The sequence below is a fragment of the Dromiciops gliroides genome, chromosome 4 (assembly GCF_019393635.1).
Source record: "Dromiciops gliroides isolate mDroGli1 chromosome 4, mDroGli1.pri, whole genome shotgun sequence".
In the NCBI taxonomy this organism is placed as follows: Eukaryota; Metazoa; Chordata; class Mammalia; order Microbiotheria; family Microbiotheriidae; genus Dromiciops; species Dromiciops gliroides.
Genome location: NC_057864.1, coordinates 20,755,837 through 20,779,607, shown reverse-complemented (window position 1 = coordinate 20,779,607; position 23,771 = coordinate 20,755,837). Strand labels below are relative to the sequence as shown.

Here is a 23,771-nt window from a genome sequence, read left to right as displayed (position 1 = left end):
GGCAAGATATGCAGCTCTTTGGCGTCAGGAAGTGACGTTTGCTTGTGGGAGGAAGAGGGGGCGAGGCTGGCACTCTTGCTCTCTTTCGTCAGGACTGTGGTTGAGAGTGGAGCTAAAGATGCGCTCTCCCTTTGATAGATTGATGAATCTAGGCCTTTCTCTCTTTCTTCACCAAATTCTTATTCTCCTTAATAAATCTTTAAAAGTCTAAACTCTTGCTAAAGCTTATAATTTATTTGCGACCACTCAGATCTTTTAGACAAACTAACTAGAATTTTAGTCCCCTTACACCACCAATCTAGGCAATCTGTTAAAAGGAAACAGGACTAGTCTGGCATGATGTATTCTTGACGAAGCCATACTAAAAGGCTATCAGGTGGCTCAATGGGTAGAACACTGGACCTGCAAGACGACCTGAGTTCAAATACTACCTTGGACATTTTTCTGTGCATCATTAGACAAATCACTTTGCTTTTGTTTGCTTCAGTTTCCTCATCTGTTGAATGGGAATAACAGCATCTCCCTCCTTTGAATTTTTATGAGGATCAAATGCGAAATTTGTAAATCACTTTGCAAATCTTAAAGATCTATACAAATGCCATTACTATTATTATTATTATTGTGGATTCACAGAATCATAAAATTTTAGATTTTTGCAGGACTTTAGTGGCCACCTTTTCTAACCCATATTGTTGGTGGTTGTTGTTCTTCCAGTTGTGTCTTTCTCTCCATGACCCCATTTGGGGTTTTCTTGGAAGAGATACTGGAGTGGTTTGGCATTTCCTTCTCCAGTTCATTTTACAGATGAGTAAACTGGGGCAAACAGAGGTTAAGTGACTTGCCCAGGGTCACACAGCTAGTAATTGTTCAAGGTGGAATTTAAACTCAGGAAAATGAGTTTTCTTGACTCCAGGCCTCATGATCTTATCCTCTGTGCCATCTAGCTGCCTGTATAACCCCTATTGTAAAAATTAACTACCATAACATACCCAACAAGCAATCATCCAACCTCTGTTTGAAGACCTCCAATAAAGGGAAACTCATTGTCTCTAGAACTGGGTCTCTTAACCTTTGTTGTGTTGTGGATCCCTGTGGCACTCTGGTGAAACCTAGTGATACCTCCTCAATGTAATGTATTTTAATGCATAAAATACATAGGCTTAAAAATGAAAACAATTACACTAAAATGACATTTTTTCTGTCCAAGTTAATGGACCCCTCTGACATCTATGTGTGGACCCCAGCAAAGAAAGCCCAGCAATAAAGTCATCCATTCTACCACTGGTTAGAGGTTTAGGTTGAAACCAAACCTGTTTGCCTTCTTTAAATTTCTATCATTTTCTCTTTATGCTCAACCCAAAAGAGAAGACAACAAATCCAATCACTCTTTACCTCATGACACCAGAAATGCCTCCACCCTAGAGGTCCTTTCCCCAGTTGGTGAATTTCTGCCCAGGATTAGCATTTCAGGATGTGCTAGAACATCCCAGCTCATTCTGTTCTAGATCTGTTCCCCACTCTCCAGATGAGTCCACCTTGGCCACACATGGGGACCCTTCTCAGCTCCCTTTATGCAACATATTCCTCCTTTAAAATGTAAGCTACAAGAGCGGAGAAGCTATCATTTTGTGCTTTTTCTCGCATTTGTTATCCCCAGCACTTAGTACAAGGGAACCTAGTAAGCACCTAATAAATTTGTCTGTCTGATGAATCGAATAGATTCATCCATCTATCTCTCTTCTATTTGAACATCCTTCATCATTGCTTCCTTCTCTGGAATAACCTTCACTAAAGATCCCTTCCATAATTTGTGAATTTAATAGAAAATACTAGGCTTGGGGCAGCTAGGTAGCACAGTGGATAAAATAGCAACCCTGGATTCAGGAGGACCTGAATTCAAATCTGGCCTCAGACACATGACACTTACTTCCAGTGTGACCCTGGGCAAGTCACTTAACCTTCATTGCCCCTCAAAAAAAATAAGCTTTCCATAGTCATGTAGCTGATATATATTTTAGGTTGGCTTCAAACCCAGGTCTTCTCCCTTTGAGGCCAGCATATCATCCTTTAGACCATCCTGTCTCTCCTCAAAGCATCTCAGCCAGCTCTATAACCCTACAGATCTTGCTTAAGAATATTCCCCTGTGTTACAATATGTTTTGGTTTCTCCCTCAATTTCATATTCCACCAGCTCCATCTTCAGCCTTGCCCCTTTAGCCAAGGCAGAGGCTGTCTCAGAGGTGAAAAAGCAAGACTCTTTCTTTCCCTTGTACTGAACCCATGCTGCACCTTCTCCCTTAGCTTTTCATTCATTTCGATTGCAGAGCCAGAGTAGAGGACAAATATCCCAACCAGCCAGTAGTGTGTGAAAGAGTCCAAGGAAAGTTGTGGTGAAAAGAGATAAAGTGCTTATGGAGAAGATCTCTTCATTCATCTTCCTGTCTTCAACTACTGGGACAGAGAATCAAGGCTAAATATTCTCTATAGCTCCTTCTCCAATGCTTCTTTATAGGCACAAGGTAAGTCAGCCCTAAGGAAATTCTCAATTAAGCAGTATTAATCACAGCAATTCACTTTTATGCAAGGTCTCTAAATTGTTTTCCTTAGCCATGCCCCACCCCCACCTTCCAACTTTCTGCCATTGTATTGACTATGCCCTGTATCTGCAATGCCCTCTATACTCTCACTGGTGTTCTTTCCTTCCTCCTCTACTTATCATGTGTATGCTGATCTGTTTAAATGTTATGCCTCTTCAGTCAATTATAAGCTCTTTGAAGGTAGGGATTATTTTTGCTTTTGTCTATAATCCTTAGGAAGTAGCACACAGAACAGTAGATTTAGAGGAGAGCAAACACTGAAGTATCACTAGACTCCCCTTTCATTTTACAAGTAAGGAAGCCCAGAGAGGGGCAAATGAGTTCTCCAAGCTGAAGAACAGGAGTAAATTAATTAGCAAATAAAATATAATCCAAAGGGGAAAAAGATATGCAGGTTAATCAGTCGATGGACTTTTATTAAGTACCTACTACATGTGAATCAATCAAAAACATTTGTCAAATGCCTATAATGTGCCAGGTACTGTGCTAAATGCTAGGGTATATGAAGAAAGGTAAAAGACAATCCCTCTTCTCAAGGAACTTGGTGCTAATCTAGGTGGTGAGATCAAGAGATAACCAGAATACATCTCAAGTACTATCATGGCAGCCTCAGGACATAAAGAGTGACTTGTCAGCAAGCAGGGAATACCAGTCATTAATTCAAGTCAGGCAGGCAGCTAGAGAGGACAGTGAATAGATCACTGGACTTGGAGTCATGAAGACCTTGTTTCAAATCCAGCCACAGATACTTACTAGTTATGTGATCCTGGGTAAGTCACTTAACACTGACTCAATGGCCTCATCTGTAAAATGGGAATAGAAATACCACTTGGTAGTATGCCAGGTGAACCTCATGTGACATCTTGGTATCCTCTTCATAAGAATGACAAGGGGCTCACTGGATAGAGCACTGGAATTGGAATAGAAAGTTATTGCTGTTGAGTTGTTCAGTTATGTCTGACTCTTCTCGACCCCATGGATTACACTCTCCATGGAGTTTTCTTGGCAAAGGTACTAGAATGATTTGTCATTTCCTTCTCCAGTAGATTAAGAAGTCAGAAAGACATGAGTTCAAATCCTGCCTGAGTTCAAATCAAAACACTTACTAAGTCTTCAACTCCTAATTGCTGCTTCATTTTCCTTGTCCATGAAATGGGCTTAATAATAGTTCCTACCTTCCAGGATTATTCAGATAATCAAATGAAATAACATCTAAAGTTACTTTAAAATATAGTTACCTTAAAATACTATAGAAATATCAGTTATTTTTTCTATTAGAATGGGATTATGAGGGAGGCAATGTAGTATAAGGAGAAGAATGGCTTCAGAGTCCAGTGTTTCAGCTCTGCCAGTTTCAAACTGTGTGACTTTGGACAAGTCATTTTCCTTTCCTGAATCTCTGTTTCCTCATCTGGAAAAATAAGGGGGTGGACTTGATAACCTCTGAGATTTAATCCAGTTCCAAATCTACAATCCTACAATTACAGGACCTCCGAGATCCCTTCTAGCAATTATGAGCCTTTGAACGTATCACACAGGATGCATGGCTGTGGGTAGATCTACATTAATGAGATTGCAGCACCAATGCAACAAGGTTTTCTTACAAAATACGGTTTAGAAACCAATGCCCTTTAAATAGAAATCCCTCAAATTTCCCTGGATGGTGAGGTGGAAAGATGCCTTCCAGCACATCTCTGACCTCCCCCCCATTTCCTTTTTTGCCTGTTGCTCAGTATTTTCAGAGATGTATTAAAATGTTTTTAATTAAACCAAGATAAGGCATTATTTTCCAAGGCTACTCTGCATGCAGCGGCATCATCACTCTCATTACATCCTGTTACAAACAGGGGGTCTGAAGTGGGAATTCATTAGCAAGCCCTTTGAGCAGAGCTGCTGCATGTGACTCGTTAAGCCTGCCTCAGCATCAAATGTCCAGTTAGAAAGCCCTTAATGAATGCTTCCTGAAAATCACCAAATTGCCATGGATGTTTTTTTGTAAAAGAGTGTTTTTATGTTTGAAATATGCTTGCTGGGGCAGCTAGGTGGCCCAGTGGATAAAGCACTGGCCTTGGATTCAGGAGGACTTGAGTTCAAATCTGACCTCAGACACTTGACACTTACTAGCTGAGTGACCCTGGGCAAGTCACTTAACCCTCATTGCCCTGCCAAAGGAAGGAAGGAAGGAAGGAAGGAAGGAAGGAAGGAAGGAAGGAAGGAAGGAAGGAAGGAAGGAAGGAAGGAAGGAAGGAAGGAAGGAAGGAAGGAAGGAAGGAAGAAAGGAAGAAAGGAAGAAAGGAAGAAAGGAAGAAAGGAAGAAAGGAAGAAAGGAAGAAAGGAAGAAAGGAAGAAAGGAAGAAAGGAAGAAAGAAAGAAAGAAAGAAAGAAAGAAAGAAAGAAAGAAAGAAAGAAAGAACGAAAGAACGAAAGAACGAAAGAACGAAAGAACGAAAGAACGAAAGAACGAAAGAACGAAAGAACGAAAGAACGAAAGAAAGAAAGAAAGAAAGAAAGAAAGAAAGAAAGAAAGAAAGAAAGATGTTAGCACTGAAATCTACCTCTCGGGACTGGCCTTGGGGACAAGCCAAGGAAGAGAGGACCTCTGAGCTTATCATTTCTGGTTAATGAAAACTTAATAATTATTCATGACATTAACCCAATGGTACAGAATTTGTAAAGCACCATAAACATGGAATCTCATAACAACTATGTGAACTAGGTACCCATTTATGGCCTACTAAGCTACTAAGGATCAGGAGTGGCTTTCAAACCTAGGTGTTCCTGTCTCCAAGTCCATTTTTCTATCCACTAAACCATACTCTATTGATGTGGAAGTTTAACTTCTACAAAGTTAACCCTGTGAGAGAGAAAAGACAATAATTGTCACTGCCACATTACAGATGGGTAAACTGAGGTCCAGAGAAACATGGCTAAGGAACATTGAGCTAGAAGGAGAAGGAAGACCAAAGCCCACCAAGGCCAAGCCCCTCATTTTTTATAGAGGATAAAATTAGGTTTGGGCAGTTAATGGAATTGCCCATGGTCATATAAATGTGAAAGGCAGGATTGAAACCAAGTCCTTTGACTCTTGTGCCAAGGCCACATAGCAAAGGCCTGACTTCAATCTTCCAGCTTCTGAATGGATCTCTCCTAATCTTTCTACTCTGTCACTTCCTGGCTTTTGCCATTAGACTGGGAAATCCTTGAGGGCAGGCTCTGTGTCATTCTGCATATCCCAAGTGCTTAGCACAGTGTCTGACACACAGTAGTTACTCAATAAATATTTTTATTATGATAGTGATGATAACTGTCATTTAAAAAGTGCTTTAAAGTTTGCATGACACTTTAAAACTATCCCATTTGTTCCTCATAGCAACCTTAGGGGGTAGGTGCTATTATTATCCCCCTTTTTTACAGATAAGGAAACTGAGGCAGATAGCTGTGAATTGACTTGCCCAGGGTTGTACAGGTAATAAGTGTCTGAGGCTGAATTTCAACTCAGATATTTCTGATTCCAAGTCTAAATCTCTATCCACTGCCCCATCTATCTACCCACCTGATTGACTGCTGACAAGTCTATGCTGCTTTGAAAATGTCACTGAAGCCTAAGATTTGGAGTTAAAAGGGAATTTAGAGTTGTTTTTCATTTTTGTACTTAAGAGAAAATAGTCCTACTGTGGGGGTCCACTAGTCAACACTGAAATGTTAGAGTGGTCTCCTTTTAGCAGAAATAATCCTGTTAGATTTCTGTGATGAGACTTGCATCAAAGACTCCTTTCTTAGGCAGAGAAGTCTAAGACTCTACTTTAATTTCAGAAATGACAGAGTGAGAAAGGGGAAACTAAGCAACTTTGAAAATAGAACAGATTTTTTAAATGGGAGGGACTGTGAGACTGAGGCCAGAGAAGATCATTTTGAGTTGAGAGCTACTGTAATGATTGGAATGGCACCACCTGCTGGAGACTTACTGTAGGAAAGCTCCGCCATGAAGTGAAGGTCTTTGAGGGCAAGACCATGCATCTTTTCTTTGGCATCAGGAAGTGACGTTTGCTTGTGGGAGGAAGAAGGGGGAGCCTGGGGCTTTGTCCTGGGGACTGGCGGAGAGCAGAGCTAGAAATGCGCTCTCCCTTTAATAGATAGATGAATGTAGGCCTCTCTCTCTCTTTACCAAATTCTTATTCTCCTTAATAAATGCTTAAAAGTCTAACCCTCGCTAAAGCTTATAATTTATTGGTGACCACTCATTAGATATTTTAGACAGACTAGCTAGAATTTTAGCCTTTAATGCTACAATGGAGGGATTGGGCAGTCAGGGGTCAGTATAAAGGCATTATAGATAGGGGAGAGAAAACCTGAAAATTGGAAAGAGGTAAAACAAGGAAAGGGGAGGGTGGCAAAGACTCTGAGCTCAAATCACCTCTCTCTCATGTCCATCCATCCATCCAAACATTGATTAAGTACATGTAAGTCACTCAACTGACCCAAACATTTATTAAATGTCTGCTCTTTACAAAGTCCTGTTGGGAAGAATCTGAGATGGGTACCAAGATAAACAAAACCTTATATCTCAAGGAATTTGTATTGCAGATGGGAGATAATATAAGACATACACAAACAGCCAAGATACTGATTAGGTGATAATAGGTACATAGATGATTTCAAAGAGAGCAAATACCACGAAGGCATCAGGAGGCAACTAGGGTATTAGCAGGAACAATAAATGCAGAATCAGATCACGATCCTGCCTCAGACCTTTGCCAGCTCTGTGGCCCTGGACAAGTCATTTAATATATCTAAACCTCAGTTTCCTAATATGTTAAATGAGGGAGTTGGAATGGATGACTTCTAAGGTCCCTTCTAAAAGCTGAGTCTTTAATTCTATGACTCCATCTGCTATGGAGTGGACATTGTTCTAGGCATTAGGTAAATAATGATGAAAAGATAACAGCCCTAACCTCCTGACGTTTGCATTCTATCCAGGAAGATTTGGGTTCCAGTACTACCTCTTTGACATCCTGGATGTGTGACTTTTTACAAGTCTCTAAGCCTCTCTGAGCTCTTACAATTCCCTCATTGGTAAAAATAAAATCTGTGCTAGCTTTGAGCATCAAATGAGACCACATATTTAAAGTATTCCATGGACAAGGGAGAAAGGTGAACTATTCTAAGAGGGAAGGATTTCTTTGGGGGCAGTGGGGTTGGGGTGTATATTAACCCCACATTTCCCTAGGACTCAAAGATTCATCAAACACTTTCTTAACCCTGGAAGGCAAGTAGCAAAACGATCAGTATGCACACTTCACAGCTAAGCAACCTGAGGCTGAGAGAGTTGAAAGAACTTGAAAAAGATCTAATAATAACCTTTAGACTTCAAACTTGAACTCAGGTCTTTTGGCTTCACGATATCATTGTGAAGGAAGAATCCTCACTGGAGGAGAGAGCTAGGGCAGAGGGCATCAAGACCTCTTTCACCTTGTAAATGCAAACATAATGGAACAGGGGGAAGATAATGGAATTCTTTAAGTTGTGACTTTGCTTCCTGCAATGCAGGCAGAGCAATATTTGTTCCTTCAGACAAAGGGAGCCATTGGCGGCCAAGCAGCTGCCTTCATTTCCAAGGTGAACGAGATGGATATTCTCATTGCCCAGCAGTCGCCCTTTCAGTATTTATGAAGTTGAAATGATGCTGTCTCAATAAAAGGCAGGAGTTCCAAAGGGGGGCTCCTACATAATGGCCCTTCGGGAGGGCCCCCCGCCTCCCTGGGCTCTGTTTCCCTGCAAACAGTGAGCTATGGCAGAAAAGTGCCTTTGGTTCCAGCCCTGGCATCAGCTGGGGGCATCCAGGAAAGGTTTATTTAGCCAAATGAAAATTTATAGCTTCACAAAAATAATAGTGGCATTTGGGAGGGAGAAACAATTACCCACACACGATCTCATGCCTGAAAATTGCACCAGCAGCAAAGGTAGGATGGGGCCTGGATTGCCCAGTGCTAGCTGACATCAAAGACAGCCTGGCTGCTTTTTTATCTCCAGTTTTAACAATATTTCCTTTGATCTTGGATGCTGTGAATCAGTGTGGAGGAAGGAGGGTGTTTGTGGGAGGGGGGAAGGGAAGAAGAGACTCCTGAGTTTGTATGTAAGGACAAAAACCACACTTATTTTAATTGGATGGAAATTCTGGACTGGCAAATGAAAGAGCATTTCACCTAGTGGCTGTAATGGGTAAGTATCTTGCAAAGACCAAATCCTTACCATGTAATTAACCAGTCAACAAGTGTTTGAAGACTGTTTTGAGGCAGACTTAGCCTGAACCAGCAGTCTGGCATCCCGAAGCCTTCCTAATCATGCAGACAGTCCCATTCACTCTCTCCACTTCTCAGCATCTCCCATCCATGATAGGAGAGCTCTTTGGGATTCAGAAATGAAAGGGGCCTCGGGGAGGCTATAGTTCAATAGCTTTATTTTATAGATAAGGAAAGTGAATTCCAGATATGGGAAGGACTCTTTGTCCAAGATCACATGAATGGTAAAGCTGGGATTGTCTGGTCTCTAAACCCTGGCCTTTTTTTTACTATCCAGAGAGGGAGAAGATAAGGGATGGAATGAATGAAAAGGAAATACAGACAGGTGAAGAAGGAAAGAAGAGGGAAAAGGGAAAAGAGGAAGAGAGAAAGGGAAAAGGAAAGTGGTAAAGGGGAAAAAGATAGATGAAGGAGAAAGACAATGGGAGAGAACAAAGGAGAAAGATTTAAAGGTAAAGGAGAAAGGGAATAGAAGAAAATGTAAGGAAAATGGATTGATGTGTAAAGAACATTTTCTTAAAGTAAGAAAATGATAGTGTGACCTTGGACAATTAATTTCCTTTCCCTGAACATGTTTCTTCATTTGAAAATTTGGGGTGATGTAGTACCACTATCATCACAGACTTCATCATCAATGAGCTATGTGAACTCCAGGGGTACATTTTATACAGCTAAGTGCAGAGGGGCTAATAAATGGACTGTTGGATGGTATTCTTTTCATTCATAACAACTCACAAAATTGCCTTCTAAGAAGCAAAGGGACATAGCATACTGAGGTGTAGGGAATATTCATGTCATTGAGGTCAAAGATCTTTAAAAAATCAACATTGTTTGTCCATTGGATCAAGTTGAAGGACAGTGTGATTTGATGGAAAGAACTCTTGACCTAGAGAGAGGAAAAAATTGTGTTCAAATACAGCCTCAGGCACCAGCTCTCTATGTGATCCATAACCTCACTGAGGCTTAGTGTCCTTGTTTAGGAAAAAAAGACAATACTTGGGGGCAGCTAGGTGGTGCAGTGGATAGAGCACTGGCCCTGGAGTCAGGAGTACCTGAGTTCAAATCCAGCCTCAGACACTTAACACTTAACTAGCTGTGTGACCCTGGGCAAGTCACTTAACCCCAATTGCCTCACTAAAAAAAAAAAAAAAAAAAAAAGACAATACTTGTACCACGCACCTACCAGAGTTGTGTGTGGAAAGCCCTTAGAATGTCTACAAAATCCATAGGAATGTGAGTCATTATTATCATCATGAGGACTACAGACAAAAGGTATGGTCCTTGAGAAAAAGAAGACTTCCAGGAAGGGGGACTTACAGGAAGATATGGCTAAGATCAAAAGGCTTGGTTTTGGAATATTCCTTGATGCAGAAAATATCTGAGTAGATAATTTGGAATTTGGAAGATACCATGGTTCCCAAAGGAATCTTCACTCCAACATGCCAGAGAAATGGTCATCTGGCTTCTGCTTAAAAAAATTCAAAAAAAGGAATAATGCATTACCTCTCAATGAAGACCATGCCCTTTTTTTTGACAAGTTGAATTGTTGGGAATTTTTTTCTTGACATTCAGCCTATAACAGTCCCTTTGTAACTTCTATCCACTTTGTCTGGTCCTACCCTCTGGAGTCCAACAGAAGCAGTGAGCTGGAAGCTTGAGGATGTTTTTAAACACAATTTTCTCCTCTCTCTCTAGGTAAAATGCTCTTTCTATCAAACCACACTGTCCTTCAGCTTGATCAACAATGTTGATGCTTTAAAGATTTTTGACCTCAATGTTGTGAATATTCCCTCCACCTAGGTATGCTGTGTCCTTTTGCTCTTTAGAAGGCAATCTTTGTGAGGCAACAATATATCCTTTTTTCTGAAAATTTTCTCATTCATTCTCCGGTTACTTGGGAGATTTCTTCCATATGCTTATTAATAAACCATGCTATTTTCTCCTCGCGTAATTTCAATAGGTCTCTGGTCAGTTTCTTCATCAGAAAAAAAACGTTTACATAAATATTCCTATTGTCTACCTGAGACTGAGATAAGATTAGAGTTGTGAAAGCACTAGGAGAACTGAAATGTGTGATACAAGTGGGAAGGGCTATGATTTTATCTCCCTCTTGTATACATCTACAGTGTCTGGAACCACTTCACTTGGTTATTTTCTATGAATCTGTTATTTGATCATGTAATATGCTAAACAAAGCAACACGAACTTGGGTGTCTTAGGTTCCAAGGATAAGGAGGGGCCAAAGGTTACTATCTCCCTAAATCTCTTCACGGGCAGGAAGTCTAGGGAATATATCAAGTGCCTGCTAAATACCTACTATGTGCCTGTCAGCACTGTTCTGGGAATATGACTCAGGAACACATGAAGTTTATAATCAAACTGAGGAGAAATGACTAGCCAAAGTCATTAGAAATAGCATAATTTCATGAGCTACATTAAATGTGGCACACTAAAACTGTAACTTCAGAAAACAAGAGACATTACTGAGAGAGAGGGAAGGGTGGCCTGCTCAAGGAGCTCTGCATGGAAGATTTGAATGAAAGTTTGAATTAGGTCTTGGTAGATGAGAAGGATTTTTAATAGAAAAAAGACAGGAATAGAAAAAGAAAGGAAAATGGAAGGCCTAAAAAGACAGGGATGGTTTAGGAATAATATTAGACTCATTAGTATTGCTAATATTAAGATCTTTGGACTGAGTAAGAATACTGAAAATTGGTTTTCTAGCTTCCCAAAACTTTTTAAGCAACAGTGATGAAGATGTATATGGAAGAAACATTGGTTGGGAAATTGAGAAACTATATAATAAATGAACTGGTAGATAAAATATGATTAGATTGATCTTGGAAAAACCCCATAATTTTATCAGGCTTCAGTTTCCTCTCTTGTGAAATGGGAGGTCTAGAATAGGTGACATCTTTTGTCTATCTCCATCCAGTTCTGACACCCTCTGGCCTAAGATATCTTTCTGCTCTGACATTCTTTGTTCTAAGACACTTCCCAAATCTGTCATCCTATGCTCTAAGATCCCATCTGACATTAAATCCTGTGATCTTATAATTACTTCTCACAGCTAAAATAATCCTTATAATATGAATCACACAAATGTCACCTTGAAAATGTATGTGCTTTTTGTCTTTCCTTAGTAGCAAAAAACCTTGTAAAGTAAAGGGGTCCTACCTATTGGAGAACTGTTAAATGAATCAGGGTATATGAATGTAATAGAATATTATTGCACCATAAGAAATGATGAAATGGGCAGTTTCAGAGGAAAGACCTTATGAACTGATTTGGAGAGGAATAGAATGGAATATGGGTAGAAATAAGAGAATGATTTAAACACATACTACAACATTGTAATAAATGAAAATAAAACAACTTTGAAAGACATTAAAATTCTAATAATCAATAGAGTGACTAATCGCAATTTCAAAACAAATGAAATACACTACGTAATTCCTGGGAGAGAGAAGGTAGAAATAAAATGTAGAATAATACACATATCAGACATGGCCAATACTGGAATTTGCTTTGCTTGACTATTAATATTTGTTATGTTTTGCTTTTTTATTGTTCAGTTGGAAGGAAGAGGGAGTACAAATAAGAGGGAGAAAAGAATAAATGTGCATTAACTGGTAAATATTTTCAAATTATGTTTAAAAAGGTAAATTTCTTTCTAGATTCATGATTTAATTGGTATGGGAGCTCCAAGATGAGAAACTCTTTATACCAATACATATCAATACCTGTTCCACAACTTATCACTTTTAAGATTTTCCTGAGGCAATGAGAGGTTATGTGACTAGGCCAGAGTCACACAGCCAATTTGTGTCAAAGACATGTCACAAACTCAGGTCCTACTACTCCATATGATCTACCTTCTAAACAGAGATTTCCTCAAAATTCTTTCTTGTGAATAAATCAAGCATTTTAAGATTCTTAAACTTGGGGGCAGCTAGGTGGTACAGTGAATAGAGCACTGACTCTGGATTCAGGAGGACCTGAATTCAAATCCGGCCTCAGTCACTTGACACTAGCTGTGTGACTCTGGGCAAGTCACAATCCTCAGTGCCCCACAAAAAAATAAATAAATAAATTCTTGAACTTAAGCTAATGTGGCAGGGAGTGAAAGAAAACAATGGAATATTTGGAGCTGAGAATCAGAACACCCTTCTATCTTGGGCAGGTGAGTTACCTTTCTCACTTGCAAAATGAAGGGGTGGACGGCATACACAACCCTTCCTCATTAGGAAATCTTATTTCCATGGAGTCATTAAAGTCAGACATAGAGCTCAAAAGTCATCTTGTTAAACCCCTTCCTTTTATAAATTAGGAAACTGAGGCCCAGAGAAATGAAGTGATTGAACAAGGTCACACAGATAGTAAATGATGTGGCAGGATTCAAAACCAAGTCCTCAGATTTCAGAAACAGTGCTCTCTCCTCTGCATCATCCCTGCCCACACACCCCCCAAACACACACACCTAGTATTTATTCAGCACATATTGCAGTCTATATTTACATATTCATGAATATGTTTTCCTGCTGCATGAGAACATAAGCTCCTTTTGGGCAGAGAATGTCTCACTTTTGTCATTATCAGTACATAGTAGATGCTTAATAAATGTTTGCTGATTGATTGACCTCTAAGGTGTCTTTCAGCCACGGATCCCAGGAGCTTATGAGCTTTTTTATGTCCTGCATCACCTCAGCACACATCCCTCAATAACCATCTTTTTAAGAGAGCTGTGTGCCAGATGTATATGATTCTAATTCCCACTTTGTACACCCGCCAACTCCATCACTCTCATTAAGAGCCAGAAATCCCAACCACAGCAGCTCAGAAAGGAGCTAGTGAGAAGAACTCATTGCAGAGACTTCATTACTTTTATGGTATGTTCCAGTGCACATTTCCTGCTGTAACTAGGTTTACCAAGCACGAGTCACTTAAAATACCAACATAAGTGGGTTTGGAAAAAAGCTGTCAAAGAAGAAAGGTACCAAGTACTTTCACATCTATTTTCTCCCCTCTGGAATCTTACAACTTCCCTTTGAAAGAGGCACTGTATGTAACATCACATTTGTGCAGGTAAGTAAACTGAGGCTCAGAATAAAAGTGATTTACCCAAATTTTATAACTGGAAAGTCAAGCTCAAAAACAGCAACAACAATAATAATCGCTAGTATTCACATACTGCTATAATAGGGTTATATTCGACTTTATTTGATACTCATACAACCTTTTGAAGTAGGTACTAAAATCATCCATATTTTAACCTAACTTTGTTTTTCTTTGTGGTAATATTCATTTTGTTTCATCAATTATTAAAATTATTATTTGGTGAAGGGGTCCTTAGGATTTATCAGACTGTCTTGGGGTCCAGAACATGCAAAAAACCAGTAATGACCTCCATATTAGTAGTGGAGCTGAGAATTGATTCAACCATTCTGGAAAGCAATGTGGAATTATGGGAAGATAGTAGCTAAAATATTCTTAAGTTTTTTTTCCCCAAGATCTCAGTGGTGAGCAAACAGCTCAGAAAGGTAAAAAATGATAAGAACATACTTGGAGGAGCACTTTTGTAGTGGCAAAAGACTTAAAACAAAGTAGATGCCTATCAATTGATGAAATAATAAATGGAATAGAATATTTGTTAATAATAAAGAAACTTAATATAAAGAATTCAGAAAAGCTTAGGAAGACATATGAATGGCTGCAAAACAGAGTGATTGGAATCAGGAAGAACACATACAGAACAAATGCAAATTAATGGAAAGAAAATCAGGGCCCCAAGAAAAAAGAAATGCACCTTCTTCCTCCTTTGAAGAAGGAGGGGGCTATTGTATGCACTGTCTGAAATAGGTAAAGAATTAGTAAATTTTGCTGAACCATTGGGTTTTTTTTCATCTTTTTATTATTTGTTACATGAGATGGTTCATTAAGGAGGAAGGACATATATTCAGAAATGAAGATGATGATGAGAATGTCAATAACAATTTACATTACAATCCACTAACATTATGCATTCCACTTAAGTTCTATTTTCATGTGACCCTGGGTTCTTGAATGTGCTAGTTTCAAGAGATGATGCTAAAAGTCTTTGAAAGCAGGCATCAAGATAAATTGGAGAATCCATCTTGTGGAGGCCAGCCTCAGGATATTCAAAGAAGGTAACCCTTAGAAGGTTGCTCATCAGGTAATGAAATGTTTTGACCAAAACAACTCATGAATGCCATCTACTAGGATATAGCTTAGCATGATACCTGACACATAGTAGTGCTTGCTGACTGGACTAGACTTACCATGGATGGATTGAGATCTATTTTGTGGAAAGGACTATCCAGACCATGAAGTCAGAAATCTTTTCAAATCTAATAGATGACGGTGATCTCTTTCAGAACATAGATGGAGATTTGTACAATTGTTGCATTTTCCTAGTTACTAGCACAATGCTCTGCAAACTGTATTGCTTAACAAAGATCCATGGTGAGGTAAATTTTGAAGAAGTTATAGGATATTCACAAACTATGTAATAAAATAATCCCAACAAGCTGTCTTTTATTTCACACCAAATCTTGTAGTTGGACCAGCGAGCAATCTCAATGTAACCACCATCATGCAGAGAGCCCCATTTGGTCATCAGCCAAAGACCAGCCACTTAGGGGCCAGTTTCTCAAACTCTGGTTCTTCTATCTCCAACATCATCCTTGAAAAGGACCTCCTGCAGGATGTCTCTCCTGATTTACGTCACCCAAATCAGGGAGCTGACTCCAAGGGAGTCACTTAATGAATGCTTATTAAATGAAAATTCATTGAATGAATCTGGGTTCAAGTTCAAATCCTTGATTCTTTCCCTTAACTCTCCATCAAGTGCCTCTCCCTACACATGCTAATCCATTCTGACAAGACTTTATTCTAGTTGTTGTCCATTGCTGATTTTCAGTTTTGCTCTTTTCTCTGGAAAGAAGGTGAGCCAATTTACAAATAAATTACCATCTTCAGGTTGAAACACCATTTACCAAATTCCCAGCTTTCTTTTAATCTATTCAATTTTTTTCTTAACATATTTAAATCTATTGGTAGAAATTAGAAGAAAGACAAATGAGGCAGGTTGCAAACATTTTTATGCACATTTAAATAAAGAAAATTAAACTTAAGATTAATAGGCCAGACAGGTAGCCATGTAACATGATTTCCCTGTGAAGCAATTTATTTCCATTCAAAATGTGATAAATAACAGCCCAGTGATATAATAATTACCCATTTTTGGTTTGTCAAATGGGATGTAGACATTTTTCTCCAAAGTGAAAACATCCTGTGTGCTTTAAAAAGAGAGAGCTACCTACTCAATAAAGCTACAAACCATGACCCCCAAAGAAATTGAATTGGCCATTTGTATTCCCATTGGTGCAAGTGAGAAAGTATGGTTTCAACCCTGAGGGCCTCGCCTCCTTCCCTTTTTGATAAAAATCCTGAAATCTGCTTCCACCAGACCCATGGAGAGGTTAGCAATTCACTGCTTTGCCTCTCCTGTGAAAGATGAAGTCCCCAAATCATATTGCTCTTTAAAAAAGGTGGGGTTTTAAGGTCATTTGAACACTGGTACTTTTTGTCATTAACCATTATTATTTTCCAAATGCCTCAGGGCTATGGGAATAATTGAATGAATTTTGAAACCAGGTCTATTTCAGTCATAAGCAAAAAAACAAAACAAAAAAAAAACAGCTCAGTAAATATTCATCAATGCCAACTCAGTTTAATTCAACAAGCATTTATCAAAGTGACTTCCACAAAGGAGGCACAGTGCTAAGAGACAACAAGCTAAAAAATGCTCTGGCCTCAAGGAGTTTCTATTCTGTTGTCCAGTACCACACCAAATACTACCAAGTCCTGGCACTATCAGTAGTAGTAGTAGTAGTAGTAGTAGTAGTAGTAGTAGTAGTAGTAGTAGTAGGCCTCCACCAGTCGAGGACGACCACGGATCAGCATCTTGAAGAACCACAGGCCACAGTGTGGCTGTGCAGTTCAATACATGAGCTGCAGCTCCTGAGTGACTTATAACCGGTAACTGCTGCATCCATTCCCTGTTGTATCTACCCCATGAGGAGTAGCTGGAGGGTCCTCTCCAGGGCACTGGCCTGGAGATCAATTGGAAAACAATACTGGGCGGATCAATTGGAAAACAAGCTGTTGCCCATGCAGCAGGTTTTCCCTCTCTGCAACATCGGTGGATCCTTGCCGCTATACCCATATATAGCCTTTGGGAGTTAACTCCGAGGAAAACTCAGGAGTTGGAGTCCCTTAGGCAGTTGGATGTTGGACATCACATCCCTCTGCAAACTCCTGAGGCGGCACTGGTGCCAAACTCTATTGGCTCTGCCTCTCCTTTGGATCCTGGTACTATCACACTTCTAAAAAAATCAGTGTGATGATCTAAAAATAACTAGAACCTATGAGCTTGAGACTCAAAAGGTCACCCTATGTCAGGACCCCTCTTTCTATCAAACATCTTCCATCCAGCCATTTTCTGGAAATGATCATTCCCTGTGTTTGAACTCCTTATCTGTTGGGAGTTTTTTGGTTGGTTGGTTGGGTTTTTTGTTTGTCTGGTTTTTAGTTTTGGGGTTTTGGGGTTTTTTTGCAGGGCAATGAAGGTTAAGCGATTTGCCCAGGGTCAAGTAAGTGTGTGTGAGGCTGGATTTGAACTCAGGTTCTCCTGAATACAGGGCCAGTACTTTATCCATTGCACCGCCTAGCTGCCCTTGAACTCCTTGTTTCATATGATTCTCTCGAATGGTTGATACCTGGTGATTCTCTAACTGTGGTTTCTCAAAGAGAAACCAACCAGATACTCCTAAGTGAGCACTTTGGCCTTAATGCTGAGGGCCTTAACCTGCTGTCCTTGAATTGATTTTAAAATAATTTAAAAACTATGTTTCCATATGATTGGTCTCATCTGTACTCCTATGGATTTTCTTTTATACATTTAAAAATAAGATTCTGAGAAAGGGGTTATGGGCATCACCAGATTGCCAAAGTCACTGATGATACAAAAAAGGTTAAGAACCCGAGCTTTAAGGGACTAATTGTGAGACCCTTTGTTCAGTCAGGAGGAGGTATGTAGACTGGTATGTCATACCCTGTGACCCTTCCCCCACCCCTCAGAAAAGCAGATAAATAGGAACCCTCACCGGGCCATATCTCAACCTAGAAGAACCTTCTCTTAGAAGGGCTAGATGTGTGTGTGTGTGTGTGTGTGTGTGTGTGTGTGTGTGTGTGTGTGTGTGTGAGAGAGAGAGAGAGAGAGAGACAGAGACAGAGACAGAGAGAGACAGAGAGAGACAAAGAGAGGGAGACAGAGACAGAGAGAGAAAGAGGGAGAGAGAGAAAGAGAATGAGAGAGACAGAGAGACAGAGGGAGAGACAGAGAGAGAGACAGAGAGGGGCAGAAAGACAGAGAGAGAGAGAAAGAGGGAGAGAGAGAAAGAGAATGAGAGAGACAGAGAGAGGCAGAGAGGGGCAGAGAGGGGCAGAGAGGGGCAGAGAGGGGCAGAGAGGGGCAGAGGGGCAGAGGGGCAGAGGGGCAGAGGGGCAGAGAGGCAGAGAGGCAGAGAGGCAGAGAGGCAGAGAGGCAGAGAGGCAAAGAGGCACGGAAGGAGGAGCAATGCTAATTTCTGTCATTTGTTCATTCATCATTATTTAGGACCTGGTTCTTAGGAGTGGGAGGTAGATTTTTCAGCTGTGCCTCAACACCAGTGGGGTTGCTAAGACTGTTGCATTTCCTGCCATGTTCAGTCTTTATGGCCCTTGGCTAATCGTTAAGGTGAGGATTTATGGGCCTGACACTCAGACCAAGGGTAGGTTCATCACTATTTCTTGCTTAAGGCTCTCCAGGGACCCGGGTCTTGGGGACTTGGATTGCTTTCTCTGTGTCGAGGGGAATGCTATGTGTGATTCACTCCTGGTACTTTGGAAATATCCCATTTTTCTTGGTGTTCAGCTAAACTAAACAGTCATCTTGAATGAGAAAGCAAGAGTGGCCTGAGCTGGCAAGCACCATTAATTAAGAGAGAGACAACAGAATATAGAAAGGGGGAAAACCCATTTATTTTAAAGGGTGAGGGCCTAGATTCAGATGTTTGCTCTGCACCCACAAGAAGTGTAGATAGGAATGAGACCTGTGATTTCACTGGCATGCAGAACTCCCAGATGGGGACACTTTCTCTCGTCCAAGGCAAGTTGGCATCTTCTCTGCATTTATATAGTTGATGTATATAAAGTTAAATTAAATAATGTATATAAATTAAACTGATATCATAAATAGAATCTAAATATAAAATAATTTACATAAATTACATCTCTAAATCTATAAATATAAAATAATTTACATAAATTAAGTAATTTACATAGAGGTTAAAACTGACCTAAGGAACTGAAAATATATGTGTCCTGCCCAGGATCATATAGCAACTTTGTGTCAGAAACAAGACTTTGATTTCCAGTCTTTTTGGCTTACCAGGTGAATAAATTAAACCGCTAAGTCCCTTTGGAGAGCCAAAAGGCATGCTATCTGAGATGAAAACATAGGATGCTCACATTTTTCTTTCCTTTTTTCCCCTAACTCCTGGTCTGTGGTTTCACTGGCAGGAGGAGGAACTCCTATAGGGGAATCTTCACACTACAGCTACAATGCAGTCTTAGAGAATGACCAGAAGCACGTATAAAGTGATATGCCCAGGGCCGCACAGTCAGTAGGTGTTGGAAACAAGTCTTGCACTCAGGTCTTCCTGATTCCTCGTTGAGCTCTTTATCCAATTACTACACCACACAGATGCTCACCATTCCCACTAATGATCATTTAAATGGATGCCATTCTTTGTGATGACAAAGTGCTCTCATAGGCATGACTGTTTAGCCCCCAAACCCAAGGAGCCAGGCTAAGCCCCAGAAAGGCCATTTCAAAGTTGAGCAAACTGAGGCTGAGGAATGAGGTAAAAGCCAGAAGTCACTCAGCTAGTGACAGAGCCAGGACTTCTATCCAGATCTTCTAGCTACCTGAGAACAGCAACTGGAACATGATAAGCACTAAATAAATGAATAAGTGGCTGATACCAGTCCAACCCTCTTCCCCTTCATCAGAAGGCTTCTAAAATCAGGGGAAATCCACAAATATTTGGAAATTGCTGCATCCATCCCTCAGCAGAATTCTAGCTTATCGAGCATGTCTTCCCTTTAATAGCCACACCCATCCTTATGCCCAGTGTACTTGTTTGAAAAGGACTGATACATAAGAAACAATTGGTCTGATGAGTGTGCGTGTGTGTGTTTGTGTGTGTGTGTGTGTGTGTGTGTGTGTGTGCGCGCGCGCGCGCGTGCATGCTCAAATCCCTAGGAAGGTCTTGTTAACCAAGTACTCCCTTCAGTGAACCTTTTGTGCTAATTAATGCCCTCACTAAGCAGACTGATGCAGAAAGATAGAGAGTCAAATCACAGACTCTCAGAATAAGAAACAGCCTCAGAAGGCTTCCCGAGCAACTTGAACTGAAACAAGAATCTCATCACAAGCATCCCCAACAAATGTTTCCCCACTCCTTGAGGACCTCAAGGATGCCCCCTCCAGGGAAGTCCATTCTACTTTGAGCTACCTCTTGTGGCAAAGATAAAGGAGGGGGCTGCCTTTTCCCTTTCTTAAGTCATTTTAGACTGTCTCCATTTCAAATGCAAATGAGCAGTCTTATCCATCTCTGATGTTTTGCCTTTCGAATCCCAGTTTTGTCCAAGGACGTCCAAAAGACACATGAGTTGGCTTTGTTTCAGATTTCCTTGGCCAGTAAGAGAGAATGCCTCTGTCTCTCCTCCCTGAAATGCAACAAACTGCTCCCAAGTCCGATGACTGCACCGTTGTGAAACAGCATGATTGTATATTATAATCACCTGTGGGAAATAGGTCAGAGGCCCTCTTGCCTCATGGAGAGATACTTCTCTTGGGCCAATAGATGTTTCTCTGGGCTTGTAACCTGGTATGGAATAATGCCTTTGCCCACTTGTCTTCTAAATGGTGATAAAGCAGGATTTCTTAATTCTGATTGTGAATCAGTTTTTCCTGATGCTGACCTAAAAGCTGCCTCCTTGCACTTGCCACCCTTCTCCCCTGGTCCTGCCCTCTTTGGGCAGGCAGAAAAGAGCCAACCCCTTTTCCACAGGAGAGTCCATCCAATCTGGGGAGACAGCTCTCCCATCTCTTCCCAAGTTGTCCCTTCTCTAGTTTCAACCTCCTTATTTCCTTAAAATGAACTTTGTATTCTGCATCTCAGCCTTCCCTTGGCAAACTCCAGTTTGTCATTGCCCTTCCACTGGATCTGAAATCAGAAAGACTTGAGTCCACATCCTGCCTCAGATACTAACTTGTTGTGTGACACTGACCAAAGCACAGTTTCCCCATCTGAAAAAAGGGCTAATAATTGCACCTACCTCCCAGGATTGTTGTGAGGTTCAAATAATGTAGATAAAGTATTTTGCAAACCCTAAAGGGCTGAATAAATGCTAGCTCCCATTGTTATTATTGCTGCTATGGCTACTTTTCTATCTTATATACCTCATTATACCAGATGGGCCTTGACCAGAGCAAAAGATCCCAGGACAAACATCTTGCTTTGTCTAAACAGGCTAGCTCTACTGATGAAGCAGATACAGCATTAATTTGAGTATGCAGATACCCCAAGCCCCTAGAATGTTTCCACACAAAACTCATATGGATCCCCTCACCCCCAACCTTTGTTTGTCACAGGATTCCAGAGGGGGCTAAGGGCCCACCATCTAACTCCAACTATTTTCCTTATAGCTGCCAAATGCATTTACATTCAATCACCTTATGTGGACTGAGAACAAATGATAAAGTTGGGAGGGCTCTTAGAACAGAGGATGTCAGAGCTAGAAAGGGTGTCAGATTGGGAGAGGCCTCAGAACAGGTAATGGTAGGATTGGGAGGGGCCTTAGAAGAGGGAATGGCAGGGTTCAGAGGGACCTTACAATGTAAAATGTCAGAGGTCAGAGATCTGCTGAACTTGTACTGAATGACTGAGCAAACTGTGATAGGATTAATGAATGTTGAAGCTGGAATTTTCAGAGACTGAGGAGATAATTGATTTCAAAACCCTCATTTGACAGATAATGAAACTGAGGCAGAGTGAGGGGCAATGATTTGCAACAGGCCCCACTGAAGACCTGGGCCTACAATCCAGGCTTTTTGATCATCCCATATTCTCTCACTCTTTGCCTCATTTCAGTTTTGACCACTGTCAAATAGGATCAATGAAGCTTCAAGTCATTATCTCAAATGCATTACTCAGACAGTAGGTTCAATGTCTTCTAATAGCCTATAAAGGCTGATTTATAAAAATTAAGATTAGAAACAGGAAAAACTGATGCAATTGCAATAAAAGATACAAATGCAGGACAAGATGGTTCTGGGCTGTTAATTAAGGAAAACGCTGTTCAGGATGGGCCCAAAGACTGGTACTCACTGAGAGCCTTACAAGGTATTCTGGCTCCCATCACATTCTTTTAGCCTGATGACCTCATGCCTCATAGTCCTCTTGTTGCTTAGCAGCATGATTCACCCCAAACACTCTCATGCCCATCCCCAGGTCACCTCATTCTCTTTGATGTGACTCCCCTTTCTGGGCTAGTCCCTGCCTTACACCATACCCACAAGATGCCTTGGGGTCTTAGGGTCTCTCCTCATAAAGAGTCATCTTTGTCTCAACTTGGATCTTTTTTATACCTTGGTCTCCCTACCATGGGTGATATCTGAAAGGATATTCCCTCAAGATTTGATATCTCCACCTCCTCCTCCTCCTCCAAATAGAATTGGCCTCTGGCACTGGCATTGCAGGGACACATAAGTGGTATCATGGGTAAAGTGTCCGTCTTTAAGTCATCTCCTGAGGTCAAAACTGTCTTCAGACACATACTAGCTGTGTGACTCTGGACAAGTCACTTCATCCTGTTTGCCTCAATTTCCTCATCTGTAAAATGAATTGGAGAATGAAATGCCAAATCACTCCAGTATCCATGCCAAGAAAACACCAAACAAGGTCACAAAGAATCAGAAACAACTGAAAAATGACTCAACATTCACTAGAATTATTAGTTAGCACGCTGCCTACAACAGATTCTAGCTGCATCAACCCAGGACAAGTCTCAATAACTTTAGGAACACCTCACTAAAAGACAACAAAAATTTTTCCCTTGGCCACCATCCATTAATTATCATAACGAAGCCACGATATGCACGTATGGAAGGAAAATCTACATAGATGAAATCACTAGTCATTGAAGTGTCAGGATTATAATCAATGCTCTTGGTTCATATCCCAACTCTGATGATGAATGAAATTGACTTATGAAATTCAATTCAATCTAGTGAGTATTGATGCACCATCTCTGTGCTCTACAAGGGAAAAGAGGCAAAAATTAAACAATCCTTCATTTTGGAAGTTTGCCTTCTAATGAGGGAAAACAGCTCCACACAGGTAAACATAAGGAGGAAACCTGTCATTTCTCTACTATTATGTAACTCTCAGATGAGGAAATGGCTCATATGTACATTACAGCCAGGTGGCACTGTGGATCGATCACTAGACCTGGAGTCAGGAAGACTTAGAAACTGTGACATTGATCAAGTCATTTCACATACCCATGTCATGGAGATAACAACAGCACCTATTTCCAAGGGTGGTTGTGAAAATAAAAGGAGACTACATTTGCAAAGTATAGTAGCTCTTATACAATCTGTCCCAAAAAGGCTCAAGGGATTTTTAACCTACGGTTTTTGAGATACTGAAAAAGTAAATATAAAGAAATTTTATTAGGTTTG

The 23,771-nt window shown here is 40.5% G+C and overlaps 1 protein-coding gene across 5 annotated transcripts in view; it reads right to left on the bottom strand.

The window, feature by feature from the left end:
• DAB1 (DAB adaptor protein 1) overlaps positions 1-23,771 on the bottom strand; it is a 1,311,411-nt gene that overhangs the window by 1,162,499 nt on the left and 125,141 nt on the right. The window lies entirely within an intron of this gene.